Here is a 12,441-nt window from a genome sequence, read left to right on the forward strand (position 1 = left end):
CTTTTTTTTCCTCTTTTAAATTCCAATAGATATGAAAAAAGCAAACTTATTTTCTATTTGTTATTGTTTTAAAAAGATGAAGGTTAATTTGTCTCACTTAATTTAAATTCGAATTATTATCTAGCACTCTCGGCAACGGCCATATCACGCTGAAAACACCGGTTCTCGTCCGATCACCGAAGTTAAGCAGCGTCGAGCGCAGTCAGTACTTGGAAACTCTGCGTGCCGTTGGCTTTTTCACTTTTATTTCCTCTTTTAAATTCCACCAGATATGAAAAAAGCAAACATATCTTCTTTTTGTTATTGTTTTATAAAGATGAAGGTTAATTAAATTCAAATTATTAAATAGCACTCTCGGCAACGGCCATATCACGCTGAAAACACCGGTTCACGTCCGATCACCGAAGTTAAGCAGCGTCAAGCGCAGTCAGTTCTTGGGAGGGAGACCACTTAGGAACACTGCGTGCCGTTGGCTTTTTCACTTTTTTTCCTCTTTTAAATTCCAATAGATATGAAAAAAGCAAACATATTTTCTTTTTGTTATTGTTTTAAAAAGATGAAGGTTAATTTGTCTCACTAAATTTAAATTCGAATTATTAACTAGCACTCTCGGCTACGGCCATATCACGCTGAAAACACCGGTTCTCGTCCGATCACCGAAGTTAAGCAGCGTCGAACGCAGTCAGTACTTGGAAACTCTGCGTGCTGTTGGCTTTTTCACTTTTGTTTCCTATTTTAAATTCCACCAGATATGAAAAAAGCAAACATATCTTCTTTTTGTTATTGTTTTATAAAGATGAAGGTTAATTAAATTCAAATTATTAAATAGCACTCTCGGCAACGGCCATATCACGCTGAAAACACCGGTTCACGTCCGATCACCGAAGTTAAGCAGCGTCGAGCGCAGTCAGTTCTTGGGAGGGAGACCACTTAGGAACACTGCGTGACGTTGGCTTTTTCACTTTTTTTCCTCTTTTAAATTCCAATAGATATGAAAAAAGCAAACATATTTTCTTTTTGTTATTGTTTTAAAAAGATGAAGGTTAATTTGTCTCACTTAATTTAAATTCGAATTATTAACTAGCACTCTCGGCTACGGCCATATCACGCTGAAAACACCGGTTCTCGTCCGATCACCGAAGTTAAGCAGCGTCGAACGCAGTCAGTACTTGGAAACTCTGCGTGCTGTTGGCTTTTTCACTTTTGTTTCCTATTTTAAATTCCACCAGATATGAAAAAAGCAAACATATCTTCTTTTTGTTATTGTTTTATAAAGATGAAGGTTAATTAAATTCAAATTATTAAATAGCACTCTCGGCAACGGCCATATCACGCTGAAAACACCGGTTCACGTCCGATCACCGAAGTTAAGCAGCGTCGAGCGCAGTCAGTTCTTGGGAGGGAGACCACTTAGGAACACTGCGTGACGTTGGCTTTTTCACTTTTTTTCCTCTTTTAAATTCCAATAGATATGAAAAAAGCAAACATATTTTCTTCTTGTTATTGTTTTAAAAAGATGAAGGTTAATTTGTCTCACTTAATTTAAATTCGAATTATTAACTAGCACTCTCGGCTACGGCCATATCACGCTGAAAACACCGGTTCTCGTCCGATCACCGAAGTTAAGCAGCGTCGAGCGCAGTCAGTACTTGGAAACTCTGCGTGCCGTTGGCTTTTTCAGTTTTATTTCCTCTTTTAAATTCCACCAGATATGAAAAAAGCAAACTTATTTTCTTTTTGTTATTGTTTTAAAAAGATGAAGATTAATTTGTCTCACTTAATATAAATTCGAATTATTATCTAGCACTCTCGGCAACGGCCATATCACGCTGAAAACACCGGTTCTCGTCCGATCACCGAATATAAGCAGCGTCAAGCGCAGTCAGTACTTGGAAACTCTGCGTGACGTTGGCTTTTTTACTTTTATTTCCTCTTTTAAATTCCACCAGATATGAAAAAAGCAAACATATCTTCTTTTTGTTATTGTTTTATAAAGATGAGGGTTAATTAAATTCAAATTATTAAATAGCACTCTCGGCAACGGCCATATCACGCTGAAAACACCGGTTCACGTCCGATCACCGAAGTTAAGCAGCGTCGAGCGCAGTCAGTTCTTGGGAGGGAGACCACTTAGGAACACTGCGAGCCGTTGGCTTTTTCACTTTTTTTCCTCTTTTAAATTCCAATAGATATGAAAAAAGCAAACATATTTTCTTTTTGTTATTGTTTTAAAAAGATGAAGGTTAATTTGTCTCACTTAATTTAAATTCGAATTATTAACTAGCACTCTCGGCTACGGCCATATCACGCTGAAAACACCGGTTCTCGTCCGATCACCGAAGTTAAGCAGCGTCGAACGCAGTCAGTACTTGGAAACTCTGCGTGCTGTTGGCTTTTTCACTTTTGTTTCCTCTTTTAAATTCCACCAGATATGAAAAAAGCAAACATATCTTCTTTTTGTTATTGTTTTATAAAGATGAAGGTTAATTAAATTCAAATTATTAAATAGCACTCTCGGCAACGGCCCTATCACGCTGAAAACACCGGTTCACGTCCGATCACCGAAGTTAAGCAGCGTCGAGCGCAGTCAGTTCTTGGGAGGGAGACCACTTAGGAACACTGCGTGCCGTTGGCTTTTTCACTTTTTTTCCTCTTTTAAATTCCAATAGATATGAAAAAAGCAAACATATTTTCTTTTTGTTATTGTTTTAAAAAGATGAAGGTTAATTTGTCTCACTTAATTTAAATTCGAATTATTAACTAGCACTCTCGGCTACGGCCATATCACGCTGAAAACACCGGTTCTCGTCCGATCACCGAAGTTAAGCAGCGTCGAACGCAGTCAGTACTTGGAAACTCTGCGTGCCGTTGGCTTTTTCACTTTTGTTTCCTCTTTTAAATTCCACCAGATATGAAAAAAGCAAACATATCTTCTTTTTGTTATTGTTTTATAAAGATGAAGGTTAATTAAATTCAAATTATTAAATAGCACTCTCGGCAACGGCCATATCACGCTGAAAACACCGGTTCACGTCCGATCACCGAAGTTAAGCAGCGTCGAGCGCAGTCAGTTCTTGGGAGGGAGACCACTTAGGAACACTGCGTGCCGTTGGCTTTTTCACTTTTTTTCCTCTTTTAAATTCCAATAGATATGAAAAAAGCAAACATATTTTCTTTTTGTTATTGTTTTAAAAAGATGAAGGTTAATTTGTCTCACTTAATTTAAATTCGAATTATTAACTAGCACTCTCGGCTACGGCCATATCACGCTGAAAACACCGGTTCTCGTCCGATCACCGAAGTTAAGCAGCGTCGAACGCAGTCAGTACTTGGAAACTCTGCGTGCCGTTGGCTTTTTCACTTTTGTTTCCTCTTTTAAATTCCACCAGATATGAAAAAAGCAAACATATCTTCTTTTTTTATTGTTTTATAAAGATGAAGGTTAATTAAATTCAAATTATTAAATAGCACTCTCGGCAACGGCCATATAGAGCTGAAAACACCGGTTCACGTCCGATCACCGAAGTTAAGCAGCGTCGAGCGCAGTCAGTTCTTGGGAGGGAGACCACTTAGGAACACTGCGAGCCGTTGGCTTTTTCACTTTTTTTCCTCTTTTAAATTCCAATAGATATGAAAAAAGCAAACTTATTTTCTTTTTGTTATTGTTTTAAAAAGATGAAGGTTAATTTGTCTCACTTAATTTAAATTCGAATTATTAACTAGCACTCTCAGCAACGGCCATATCACGCTGAAAACACCGGTTCTAGTCCTATCACCGAAGTTAAGCACCGTCGAGCGCAGTCAGTACTTGGGAGGGAGACCACTTAGGAACACTGCGTGCCGTTGGTTTTTTCACTTTTTTTTCCTCTTTTAAATTCCAATAGATATGAAAAAAGCAAACTTATTTTCTATTTGTTATTGTTTTAAAAAGATGAAGGTTAATTTGTCTCACTTAATTTAAATTCGAATTATTATCTAGCACTCTCGGCAACGGCCATATCACGCTGAAAACACCGGTTCTCGTCCGATCACCGAAGTTAAGCAGCGTCGAGCGCAGTCAGTACTTGGAAACTCTGCGTGCCGTTGGCTTTTTCACTTTTATTTCCTCTTTTAAATTCCACCAGATATGAAAAAAGCAAACATATCTTCTTTTTGTTATTGTTTTATAAAGATGAAGGTTAATTAAATTCAAATTATTAAATAGCACTCTCGGCAACGGCCATATCACGCTGAAAACACCGGTTCACGTCCGATCACCGAAGTTAAGCAGCGTCAAGCGCAGTCAGTTCTTGGGAGGGAGACCACTTAGGAACACTGCGTGCCGTTGGCTTTTTCACTTTTTTTCCTCTTTTAAATTCCAATAGATATGAAAAAAGCAAACATATTTTCTTTTTGTTATTGTTTTAAAAAGATGAAGGTTAATTTGTCTCACTAAATTTAAATTCGAATTATTAACTAGCACTCTCGGCTACGGCCATATCACGCTGAAAACACCGGTTCTCGTCCGATCACCGAAGTTAAGCAGCGTCGAACGCAGTCAGTACTTGGAAACTCTGCGTGCTGTTGGCTTTTTCACTTTTGTTTCCTATTTTAAATTCCACCAGATATGAAAAAAGCAAACATATCTTCTTTTTGTTATTGTTTTATAAAGATGAAGGTTAATTAAATTCAAATTATTAAATAGCACTCTCGGCAACGGCCATATCACGCTGAAAACACCGGTTCACGTCCGATCACCGAAGTTAAGCAGCGTCGAGCGCAGTCAGTTCTTGGGAGGGAGACCACTTAGGAACACTGCGTGACGTTGGCTTTTTCACTTTTTTCCTCTTTTAAATTCCAATAGATATGAAAAAAGCAAACATATTTTCTTTTTGTTATTGTTTTAAAAAGATGAAGGTTAATTTGTCTCACTTAATTTAAATTCGAATTATTAACTAGCACTCTCGGCTACGGCCATATCACGCTGAAAACACCGGTTCTCGTCCGATCACCGAAGTTAAGCAGCGTCGAACGCAGTCAGTACTTGGAAACTCTGCGTGCTGTTGGCTTTTTCACTTTTGTTTCCTATTTTAAATTCCACCAGATATGAAAAAAGCAAACATATCTTCTTTTTGTTATTGTTTTATAAAGATGAAGGTTAATTAAATTCAAATTATTAAATAGCACTCTCGGCAACGGCCATATCACGCTGAAAACACCGGTTCACGTCCGATCACCGAAGTTAAGCAGCGTCGAGCGCAGTCAGTTCTTGGGAGGGAGACCACTTAGGAACACTGCGTGACGTTGGCTTTTTCACTTTTTTTCCTCTTTTAAATTCCAATAGATATGAAAAAAGCAAACATATTTTCTTCTTGTTATTGTTTTAAAAAGATGAAGGTTAATTTGTCTCACTTAATTTAAATTCGAATTATTAACTAGCACTCTCGGCTACGGCCATATCACGCTGAAAACACCGGTTCTCGTCCGATCACCGAAGTTAAGCAGCGTCGAGCGCAGTCAGTACTTGGAAACTCTGCGTGCCGTTGGCTTTTTCAGTTTTATTTCCTCTTTTAAATTCCACCAGATATGAAAAAAGCAAACTTATTTTCTTTTTGTTATTGTTTTAAAAAGATGAAGATTAATTTGTCTCACTTAATATAAATTCGAATTATTATCTAGCACTCTCGGCAACGGCCATATCACGCTGAAAACACCGGTTCTCGTCCGATCACCGAATATAAGCAGCGTCAAGCGCAGTCAGTACTTGGAAACTCTGCGTGACGTTGGCTTTTTTACTTTTATTTCCTCTTTTAAATTCCACCAGATATGAAAAAAGCAAACATATCTTCTTTTTGTTATTGTTTTATAAAGATGAGGGTTAATTAAATTCAAATTATTAAATAGCACTCTCGGCAACGGCCATATCACGCTGAAAACACCGGTTCACGTCCGATCACCGAAGTTAAGCAGCGTCGAGCGCAGTCAGTTCTTGGGAGGGAGACCACTTAGGAACACTGCGAGCCGTTGGCTTTTTCACTTTTTTTCCTCTTTTAAATTCCAATAGATATGAAAAAAGCAAACATATTTTCTTTTTGTTATTGTTTTAAAAAGATGAAGGTTAATTTGTCTCACTTAATTTAAATTCGAATTATTAACTAGCACTCTCGGCTACGGCCATATCACGCTGAAAACACCGGTTCTCGTCCGATCACCGAAGTTAAGCAGCGTCGAACGCAGTCAGTACTTGGAAACTCTGCGTGCTGTTGGCTTTTTCACTTTTGTTTCCTCTTTTAAATTCCACCAGATATGAAAAAAGCAAACATATCTTCTTTTTGTTATTGTTTTATAAAGATGAAGGTTAATTAAATTCAAATTATTAAATAGCACTCTCGGCAACGGCCCTATCACGCTGAAAACACCGGTTCACGTCCGATCACCGAAGTTAAGCAGCGTCGAGCGCAGTCAGTTCTTGGGAGGGAGACCACTTAGGAACACTGCGTGCCGTTGGCTTTTTCACTTTTTTTCCTCTTTTAAATTCCAATAGATATGAAAAAAGCAAACATATTTTCTTTTTGTTATTGTTTTAAAAAGATGAAGGTTAATTTGTCTCACTTAATTTAAATTCGAATTATTAACTAGCACTCTCGGCTACGGCCATATCACGCTGAAAACACCGGTTCTCGTCCGATCACCGAAGTTAAGCAGCGTCGAACGCAGTCAGTACTTGGAAACTCTGCGTGCCGTTGGCTTTTTCACTTTTGTTTCCTCTTTTAAATTCCACCAGATATGAAAAAAGCAAACATATCTTCTTTTTGTTATTGTTTTATAAAGATGAAGGTTAATTAAATTCAAATTATTAAATAGCACTCTCGGCAACGGCCATATCACGCTGAAAACACCGGTTCACGTCCGATCACCGAAGTTAAGCAGCGTCGAGCGCAGTCAGTTCTTGGGAGGGAGACCACTTAGGAACACTGCGTGCCGTTGGCTTTTTCACTTTTTTTCCTCTTTTAAATTCCAATAGATATGAAAAAAGCAAACATATTTTCTTTTTGTTATTGTTTTAAAAAGATGAAGGTTAATTTGTCTCACTTAATTTAAATTCGAATTATTAACTAGCACTCTCGGCTACGGCCATATCACGCTGAAAACACCGGTTCTCGTCCGATCACCGAAGTTAAGCAGCGTCGAACGCAGTCAGTACTTGGAAACTCTGCGTGCCGTTGGCTTTTTCACTTTTGTTTCCTCTTTTAAATTCCACCAGATATGAAAAAAGCAAACATATCTTCTTTTTTTATTGTTTTATAAAGATGAAGGTTAATTAAATTCAAATTATTAAATAGCACTCTCGGCAACGGCCATATAGAGCTGAAAACACCGGTTCACGTCCGATCACCGAAGTTAAGCAGCGTCGAGCGCAGTCAGTTCTTGGGAGGGAGACCACTTAGGAACACTGCGAGCCGTTGGCTTTTTCACTTTTTTTCCTCTTTTAAATTCCAATAGATATGAAAAAAGCAAACATATTTTCTTTTTGTTATTGTTTTAAAAAGATGAAGGTTAATTTGTCTCACTTAATTTAAATTCGAATTATTAACTAGCACTCTCGGCTACGGCCATATCACGCTGAAAACACCGGTTCTCGTCCGATCACCGAAGTTAAGCAGCGTCGAACGCAGTCAGTACTTGGAAACTCTGCGTGCCGTTGGCTTTTTCACTTTTGTTTCCTCTTTTAAATTCCACCAGATATGAAAAAAGCAAACATATCTTCTTTTTTTATTGTTTTATAAAGATGAAAGTTAATTAAATTCAAATTATTAAATAGCACTCTCGGCAACGGCCATATCACGCTGAATACACCGGTTCTCGTCCGATCACCGAAGTTAAGCAGCGTCGAGCGCAGTTAGTACATGGGAGGGAGACCACTTAGGAACACTGCGTGCCGTTGGCTTTTTCACTTTTGTTTCCTCTTTTAAATTCCACCAGATATGAAAAAAGCAAACATATCTTCTTTTTGTTATTGTTTTATAAAGATGAAGGTTAATTAAATTCAAATTATTAAATAGCACTCTCGGCAACGGCCATATCACGCTGAAAACACCGGTTCACGTCCGATCACCGAAGTTAAGCAGCGTCGAGCGCAGTCAGTTCTTGGGAGGGAGACCACTTAGGAACACTGCGTGCCGTTGGCTTTTTCACTTTTTTTCCTCTTTTAAATTCCAATAGATATGAAAAAAGCAAACATATTTTCTTTTTGTTATTGTTTTAAAAAGATGAAGGTTAATTTGTCTCACTTAATTTAAATTCGAATTATTAACTAGCACTCTCGGCTACGGCCATATCACGCTGAAAACACCGGTTCTCGTCCGATCACCGAAGTTAAGCAGCGTCGAACGCAGTCAGTACTTGGAAACTCTGCGTGCCGTTGGCTTTTTCACTTTTGTTTCCTCTTTTAAATTCCACCAGATATGAAAAAAGCAAACATATCTTCTTTTTTTATTGTTTTATAAAGATGAAGGTTAATTAAATTCAAATTATTAAATAGCACTCTCGGCAACGGCCATATAGAGCTGAAAACACCGGTTCACGTCCGATCACCGAAGTTAAGCAGCGTCGAGCGCAGTCAGTTCTTGGGAGGGAGACCACTTAGGAACACTGCGAGCCGTTGGCTTTTTCACTTTTTTTCCTCTTTTAAATTCCAATAGATATGAAAAAAGCAAACATATTTTCTTTTTGTTATTGTTTTAAAAAGATGAAGGTTAATTTGTCTCACTTAATTTAAATTCGAATTATTAACTAGCACTCTCGGCTACGGCCATATCACGCTGAAAACACCGGTTCTCGTCCGATCACCGAAGTTAAGCAGCGTCGAACGCAGTCAGTACTTGGAAACTCTGCGTGCCGTTGGCTTTTTCACTTTTGTTTCCTCTTTTAAATTCCACCATATATGAAAAAAGCAAACATATCTTCTTTTTTATATTGTTTTGTAAAGATGAAAGTTAATTAAATTCAAATTATTAAATAGCACTCTCGGCAACGGCCATATCACGCTGAATACACCGGTTCTCGTCCGATCACCGAAGTTAAGCAGCGTCGAGCGCAGTTAGTACATGGGAGGGAGACCACTTAGGAACACTGCGTGCCGTTGGCTTTTTCACTTTTGTTTCCTCTTTTAAATTCCACCAGATATGAAAAAAGCAAACATATCTTCTTTTTGTTATTGTTTTATAAAGATGAAGGTTAATTAAATTCAAATTATTAAATAGCACTCTCGGCAACGGCCATATCACGCTGAAAACACCGGTTCACGTCCGATCACCGAAGTTAAGCAGCGTCGAGCGCAGTCAGTTCTTGGGAGGGAGACCACTTAGGAACACTGCGTGCCGTTGGCTTTTTCACTTTTTTTCCTCTTTTAAATTCCAATAGATATGAAAAAAGCAAACATATTTTCTTTTTGTTATTGTTTTAAAAAGATGAAGGTTAATTTGTCTCACTTAATTTAAATTCGAATTATTAACTAGCACTCTCGGCTACGGCCATATCACGCTGAAAACACCGGTTCTCGTCCGATCACCGAAGTTAAGCAGCGTCGAACGCAGTCAGTACTTGGAAACTCTGCGTGCCGTTGGCTTTTTCACTTTTGTTTCCTCTTTTAAATTCCACCAGATATGAAAAAAGCAAACATATCTTCTTTTTTTATTGTTTTATAAAGATGAAGGTTAATTAAATTCAAATTATTAAATAGCACTCTCGGCAACGGCCATATAGAGCTGAAAACACCGGTTCACGTCCGATCACCGAAGTTAAGCAGCGTCGAGCGCAGTCAGTTCTTGGGAGGGAGACCACTTAGGAACACTGCGAGCCGTTGGCTTTTTCACTTTTTTTCCTCTTTTAAATTCCAATAGATATGAAAAAAGCAAACATATTTTCTTTTTGTTATTGTTTTAAAAAGATGAAGGTTAATTTGTCTCACTTAATTTAAATTCGAATTATTAACTAGCACTCTCGGCTACGGCCATATCACGCTGAAAACACCGGTTCTCGTCCGATCACCGAAGTTAAGCAGCGTCGAACGCAGTCAGTACTTGGAAACTCTGCGTGCCGTTGGCTTTTTCACTTTTGTTTCCTCTTTTAAATTCCACCATATATGAAAAAAGCAAACATATCTTCTTTTTTTATTGTTTTATAAAGATGAAGGTTAATTAAATTCAAATTATTAAATAGCACTCTCGGCAACGGCCATATAGAGCTGAAAACACCGGTTCACGTCCGATCACCGAAGTTAAGCAGCGTCGAGCGCAGTCAGTACTTGGAAACTCTGCGTGCCGTTGGCTTTTTCACTTTTATTTCCTCTTTTAAATTCCACCAGATATGAAAAAAGCAAACTTATTTTCTTTTTGTTATTGTTTTAAAAAGATGAAGATTAATTTGTCTCACTTAATTTAAATTCGAATTATTATCTAGCACTCTCGGCAACGGCCATATCACGCTGAAAACACCGGTTCTCGTCCGATCACCGAATATAAGCAGCGTCAAGCGCAGTCAGTACTTGGAAACTCTGCGTGCCGTTGGCTTTTTCACTTTTATTTCCTCTTTTAAATTCCACCAGATATGAAAAAAGCAAACATATCTTCTTTTTTATATTGTTTTGTAAAGATGAAAGTTAATTAAATTCAAATTATTAAATAGCACTCTCGGCAACGGCCATATCACGCTGAATACACCGGTTCTCGTCCGATCACCGAAGTTAAGCAGCGTCGAGCGCAGTTAGTACATGGGAGGGAGACCACGTAGGAACACTGCGTGCCGTTGGCTTTTTCACTTTTTTTCCTCTTTTAAATTCCAATAGATATGAAAAAAGCAATCTTATTTTCTTTTTGTTATTGTTTTAAAAAGATGAAGGTTAATTTGTCTCACTTAATTTAAATTCGAATTATTAACTAGCACTCTCAGCAACGGCCATATCACGCTGAAAACACCGGTTCTAGTCCTATCACCGAAGTTAAGCACCGTCGAGCGCAGTCAGTACTTGGGAGGGAGACCACTTAGGAACACTGCGTGCCGTTGGTTTTTTCACTTTTTTTTCCTCTTTTAAATTCCAATAGATATGAAAAAAGCAAACTTATTTTCTATTTGTTATTGTTTTAAAAAGATGAAGGTTAATTTGTCTCACTTAATTTAAATTCGAATTATTATCTAGCACTCTCGGCAACGGCCATATCACGCTGAAAACACCGGTTCTCGTCCGATCACCGAAGTTAAGCAGCGTCGAGCGCAGTCAGTACTTGGAAACTCTGCGTGCCGTTGGCTTTTTCACTTTTATTTCCTCTTTTAAATTCCACCAGATATGAAAAAAGCAAACATATCTTCTTTTTGTTATTGTTTTATAAAGATGAAGGTTAATTAAATTCAAATTATTAAATAGCACTCTCGGCAACGGCCATATCACGCTGAAAACACCGGTTCACGTCCGATCACCGAAGTTAAGCAGCGTCAAGCGCAGTCAGTTCTTGGGAGGGAGACCACTTAGGAACACTGCGTGCCGTTGGCTTTTTCACTTTTTTTCCTCTTTTAAATTCCAATAGATATGAAAAAAGCAAACATATTTTCTTTTTGTTATTGTTTTAAAAAGATGATGGTTAATTTGTCTCACTTAATTTAAATTCGAATTATTAACTAGCACTCTCGGCTACGGCCATATCACGCTGAAAACACCGGTTCTCGTCCGATCACCGAAGTTAAGCAGCGTCGAACGCAGTCAGTACTTGGAAACTCTGCGTGCTGTTGGTTTTTTCATTTTTGTTTCCTATTTTAAATTCCACCAGATATGAAAAAAGCAAACATATCTTCTTTTTGTTATTGTTTTATAGAGATGAAGGTTAATTAAATTCAAATTATTAAATAGCACTCTCGGCAACGGCCATATCACGCTGAAAATACCGGTTCACGTCCGATCACCGAAGTTAAGCAGCGTCGAGCGCAGTCAGTTCTTGGGAGGGAGACCACTTAGGAACACTGCGTGACGTTGGCTTTTTCACTTTTTTTCCTCTTTTAAATTCCAATAGATATGAAAAAAGCAAACATATTTTCTTTTTGTTATTGTTTTAAAAAGATGAAGGTTAATTTGTCTCACTTAATTTAAATTCGAATTATTAACTAGCACTCTCGGCTACGGCCATATCACGCTGAAAACACCGGTTCTCGTCCGATCACCGAAGTTAAGCAGCGTCGAGCGCAGTCAGTACTTGGAAACTCTGCGTGCCGTTGGCTTTTTCAGTTTTATTTCCTCTTTTAAATTCCACCAGATATGAAAAAAGCAAACTTATTTTCTTTTTGTTATTGTTTTAAAAAGATGAAGATTAATTTGTCTCACTTAATATAAATTCGAATTATTATCTAGCACTCTCGGCAACGGCCATATCACGCTGAAAACACCGGTTCTCGTCCGATCACCGAATATAAGCA

The 12,441-nt window shown here is 38.0% G+C and overlaps 7 non-coding genes and 39 pseudogenes across 7 annotated transcripts; all 46 read left to right on the forward strand.

Moving 5' to 3' along the window:
• The first annotated feature begins 131 nt into the window (after positions 1-131).
• On the forward strand, positions 132-234 carry LOC149600876 (5S ribosomal RNA; annotated as a pseudogene).
• A 122-nt stretch (positions 235-356) lies between these two features.
• On the forward strand, positions 357-475 carry LOC149600877 (5S ribosomal RNA; annotated as a pseudogene).
• Positions 476-611: 136 nt separating this feature from the next.
• LOC149600878 (5S ribosomal RNA) lies at positions 612-714 on the forward strand (annotated as a pseudogene).
• A 122-nt stretch (positions 715-836) lies between these two features.
• On the forward strand, positions 837-955 carry LOC149600879 (5S ribosomal RNA; annotated as a pseudogene).
• Positions 956-1,091: 136 nt separating this feature from the next.
• LOC149600880 (5S ribosomal RNA) lies at positions 1,092-1,194 on the forward strand (annotated as a pseudogene).
• A 122-nt stretch (positions 1,195-1,316) lies between these two features.
• LOC149600881 (5S ribosomal RNA) lies at positions 1,317-1,435 on the forward strand (annotated as a pseudogene).
• A 136-nt stretch (positions 1,436-1,571) lies between these two features.
• Positions 1,572-1,674, forward strand: LOC149600882 (5S ribosomal RNA; annotated as a pseudogene).
• A 362-nt stretch (positions 1,675-2,036) lies between these two features.
• LOC149600883 (5S ribosomal RNA) lies at positions 2,037-2,155 on the forward strand (annotated as a pseudogene).
• Positions 2,156-2,291: 136 nt separating this feature from the next.
• On the forward strand, positions 2,292-2,394 carry LOC149600884 (5S ribosomal RNA; annotated as a pseudogene).
• A 122-nt stretch (positions 2,395-2,516) lies between these two features.
• Positions 2,517-2,635, forward strand: LOC149600885 (5S ribosomal RNA; annotated as a pseudogene).
• Positions 2,636-2,771: 136 nt separating this feature from the next.
• LOC149600886 (5S ribosomal RNA) lies at positions 2,772-2,874 on the forward strand (annotated as a pseudogene).
• Positions 2,875-2,996: 122 nt separating this feature from the next.
• LOC149600887 (5S ribosomal RNA) lies at positions 2,997-3,115 on the forward strand. The gene has a single exon (XR_016378768.1). It is a non-coding gene; the product is annotated as a 5S ribosomal RNA (ribosomal RNA).
• A 136-nt stretch (positions 3,116-3,251) lies between these two features.
• Positions 3,252-3,354, forward strand: LOC149600888 (5S ribosomal RNA; annotated as a pseudogene).
• Positions 3,355-3,475: 121 nt separating this feature from the next.
• On the forward strand, positions 3,476-3,594 carry LOC149600889 (5S ribosomal RNA; annotated as a pseudogene).
• A 136-nt stretch (positions 3,595-3,730) lies between these two features.
• LOC149600890 (5S ribosomal RNA) lies at positions 3,731-3,849 on the forward strand (annotated as a pseudogene).
• A 137-nt stretch (positions 3,850-3,986) lies between these two features.
• LOC149600891 (5S ribosomal RNA) lies at positions 3,987-4,089 on the forward strand (annotated as a pseudogene).
• Positions 4,090-4,211: 122 nt separating this feature from the next.
• Positions 4,212-4,330, forward strand: LOC149600892 (5S ribosomal RNA; annotated as a pseudogene).
• Positions 4,331-4,466: 136 nt separating this feature from the next.
• LOC149600893 (5S ribosomal RNA) lies at positions 4,467-4,569 on the forward strand (annotated as a pseudogene).
• A 122-nt stretch (positions 4,570-4,691) lies between these two features.
• Positions 4,692-4,810, forward strand: LOC149600894 (5S ribosomal RNA; annotated as a pseudogene).
• Positions 4,811-4,945: 135 nt separating this feature from the next.
• Positions 4,946-5,048, forward strand: LOC149600895 (5S ribosomal RNA; annotated as a pseudogene).
• Positions 5,049-5,170: 122 nt separating this feature from the next.
• Positions 5,171-5,289, forward strand: LOC149600896 (5S ribosomal RNA; annotated as a pseudogene).
• A 136-nt stretch (positions 5,290-5,425) lies between these two features.
• Positions 5,426-5,528, forward strand: LOC149600897 (5S ribosomal RNA; annotated as a pseudogene).
• A 362-nt stretch (positions 5,529-5,890) lies between these two features.
• LOC149600898 (5S ribosomal RNA) lies at positions 5,891-6,009 on the forward strand (annotated as a pseudogene).
• A 136-nt stretch (positions 6,010-6,145) lies between these two features.
• LOC149600899 (5S ribosomal RNA) lies at positions 6,146-6,248 on the forward strand (annotated as a pseudogene).
• Positions 6,249-6,370: 122 nt separating this feature from the next.
• Positions 6,371-6,489, forward strand: LOC149600900 (5S ribosomal RNA; annotated as a pseudogene).
• A 136-nt stretch (positions 6,490-6,625) lies between these two features.
• On the forward strand, positions 6,626-6,728 carry LOC149600901 (5S ribosomal RNA; annotated as a pseudogene).
• A 122-nt stretch (positions 6,729-6,850) lies between these two features.
• On the forward strand, positions 6,851-6,969 carry LOC149600902 (5S ribosomal RNA). Its single transcript, XR_016378769.1, has one exon. It is a non-coding gene; the product is annotated as a 5S ribosomal RNA (ribosomal RNA).
• A 136-nt stretch (positions 6,970-7,105) lies between these two features.
• Positions 7,106-7,208, forward strand: LOC149600903 (5S ribosomal RNA; annotated as a pseudogene).
• A 121-nt stretch (positions 7,209-7,329) lies between these two features.
• On the forward strand, positions 7,330-7,448 carry LOC149600904 (5S ribosomal RNA; annotated as a pseudogene).
• A 136-nt stretch (positions 7,449-7,584) lies between these two features.
• On the forward strand, positions 7,585-7,687 carry LOC149600905 (5S ribosomal RNA; annotated as a pseudogene).
• Positions 7,688-7,808: 121 nt separating this feature from the next.
• Positions 7,809-7,927, forward strand: LOC149600906 (5S ribosomal RNA). Its single transcript, XR_016377931.1, has one exon. It is a non-coding gene; the product is annotated as a 5S ribosomal RNA (ribosomal RNA).
• A 122-nt stretch (positions 7,928-8,049) lies between these two features.
• Positions 8,050-8,168, forward strand: LOC149600907 (5S ribosomal RNA). The gene has a single exon (XR_016378770.1). It is a non-coding gene; the product is annotated as a 5S ribosomal RNA (ribosomal RNA).
• Positions 8,169-8,304: 136 nt separating this feature from the next.
• Positions 8,305-8,407, forward strand: LOC149600908 (5S ribosomal RNA; annotated as a pseudogene).
• A 121-nt stretch (positions 8,408-8,528) lies between these two features.
• Positions 8,529-8,647, forward strand: LOC149600909 (5S ribosomal RNA; annotated as a pseudogene).
• A 136-nt stretch (positions 8,648-8,783) lies between these two features.
• On the forward strand, positions 8,784-8,886 carry LOC149600910 (5S ribosomal RNA; annotated as a pseudogene).
• A 122-nt stretch (positions 8,887-9,008) lies between these two features.
• On the forward strand, positions 9,009-9,127 carry LOC149600911 (5S ribosomal RNA). Its single transcript, XR_016377932.1, has one exon. It is a non-coding gene; the product is annotated as a 5S ribosomal RNA (ribosomal RNA).
• Positions 9,128-9,249: 122 nt separating this feature from the next.
• Positions 9,250-9,368, forward strand: LOC149600912 (5S ribosomal RNA). The gene has a single exon (XR_016378772.1). It is a non-coding gene; the product is annotated as a 5S ribosomal RNA (ribosomal RNA).
• A 136-nt stretch (positions 9,369-9,504) lies between these two features.
• LOC149600913 (5S ribosomal RNA) lies at positions 9,505-9,607 on the forward strand (annotated as a pseudogene).
• Positions 9,608-9,728: 121 nt separating this feature from the next.
• On the forward strand, positions 9,729-9,847 carry LOC149600914 (5S ribosomal RNA; annotated as a pseudogene).
• Positions 9,848-9,983: 136 nt separating this feature from the next.
• Positions 9,984-10,086, forward strand: LOC149600915 (5S ribosomal RNA; annotated as a pseudogene).
• A 586-nt stretch (positions 10,087-10,672) lies between these two features.
• On the forward strand, positions 10,673-10,791 carry LOC149600916 (5S ribosomal RNA). Its single transcript, XR_016377907.1, has one exon. It is a non-coding gene; the product is annotated as a 5S ribosomal RNA (ribosomal RNA).
• Positions 10,792-10,927: 136 nt separating this feature from the next.
• LOC149600917 (5S ribosomal RNA) lies at positions 10,928-11,046 on the forward strand (annotated as a pseudogene).
• A 137-nt stretch (positions 11,047-11,183) lies between these two features.
• Positions 11,184-11,286, forward strand: LOC149600918 (5S ribosomal RNA; annotated as a pseudogene).
• Positions 11,287-11,408: 122 nt separating this feature from the next.
• LOC149600919 (5S ribosomal RNA) lies at positions 11,409-11,527 on the forward strand (annotated as a pseudogene).
• Positions 11,528-11,888: 361 nt separating this feature from the next.
• On the forward strand, positions 11,889-12,007 carry LOC149600920 (5S ribosomal RNA; annotated as a pseudogene).
• Positions 12,008-12,143: 136 nt separating this feature from the next.
• On the forward strand, positions 12,144-12,246 carry LOC149600921 (5S ribosomal RNA; annotated as a pseudogene).
• Positions 12,247-12,441: the final 195 nt, after the last annotated feature.

This window comes from Phalangium opilio, unplaced genomic scaffold (assembly GCF_054372755.1).
Source record: "Phalangium opilio isolate 3A_F unplaced genomic scaffold, DU_Popi_V2 ptg000360l_1, whole genome shotgun sequence".
Lineage (NCBI taxonomy): Eukaryota > Metazoa > Arthropoda > Arachnida > Opiliones > Phalangiidae > Phalangium > Phalangium opilio.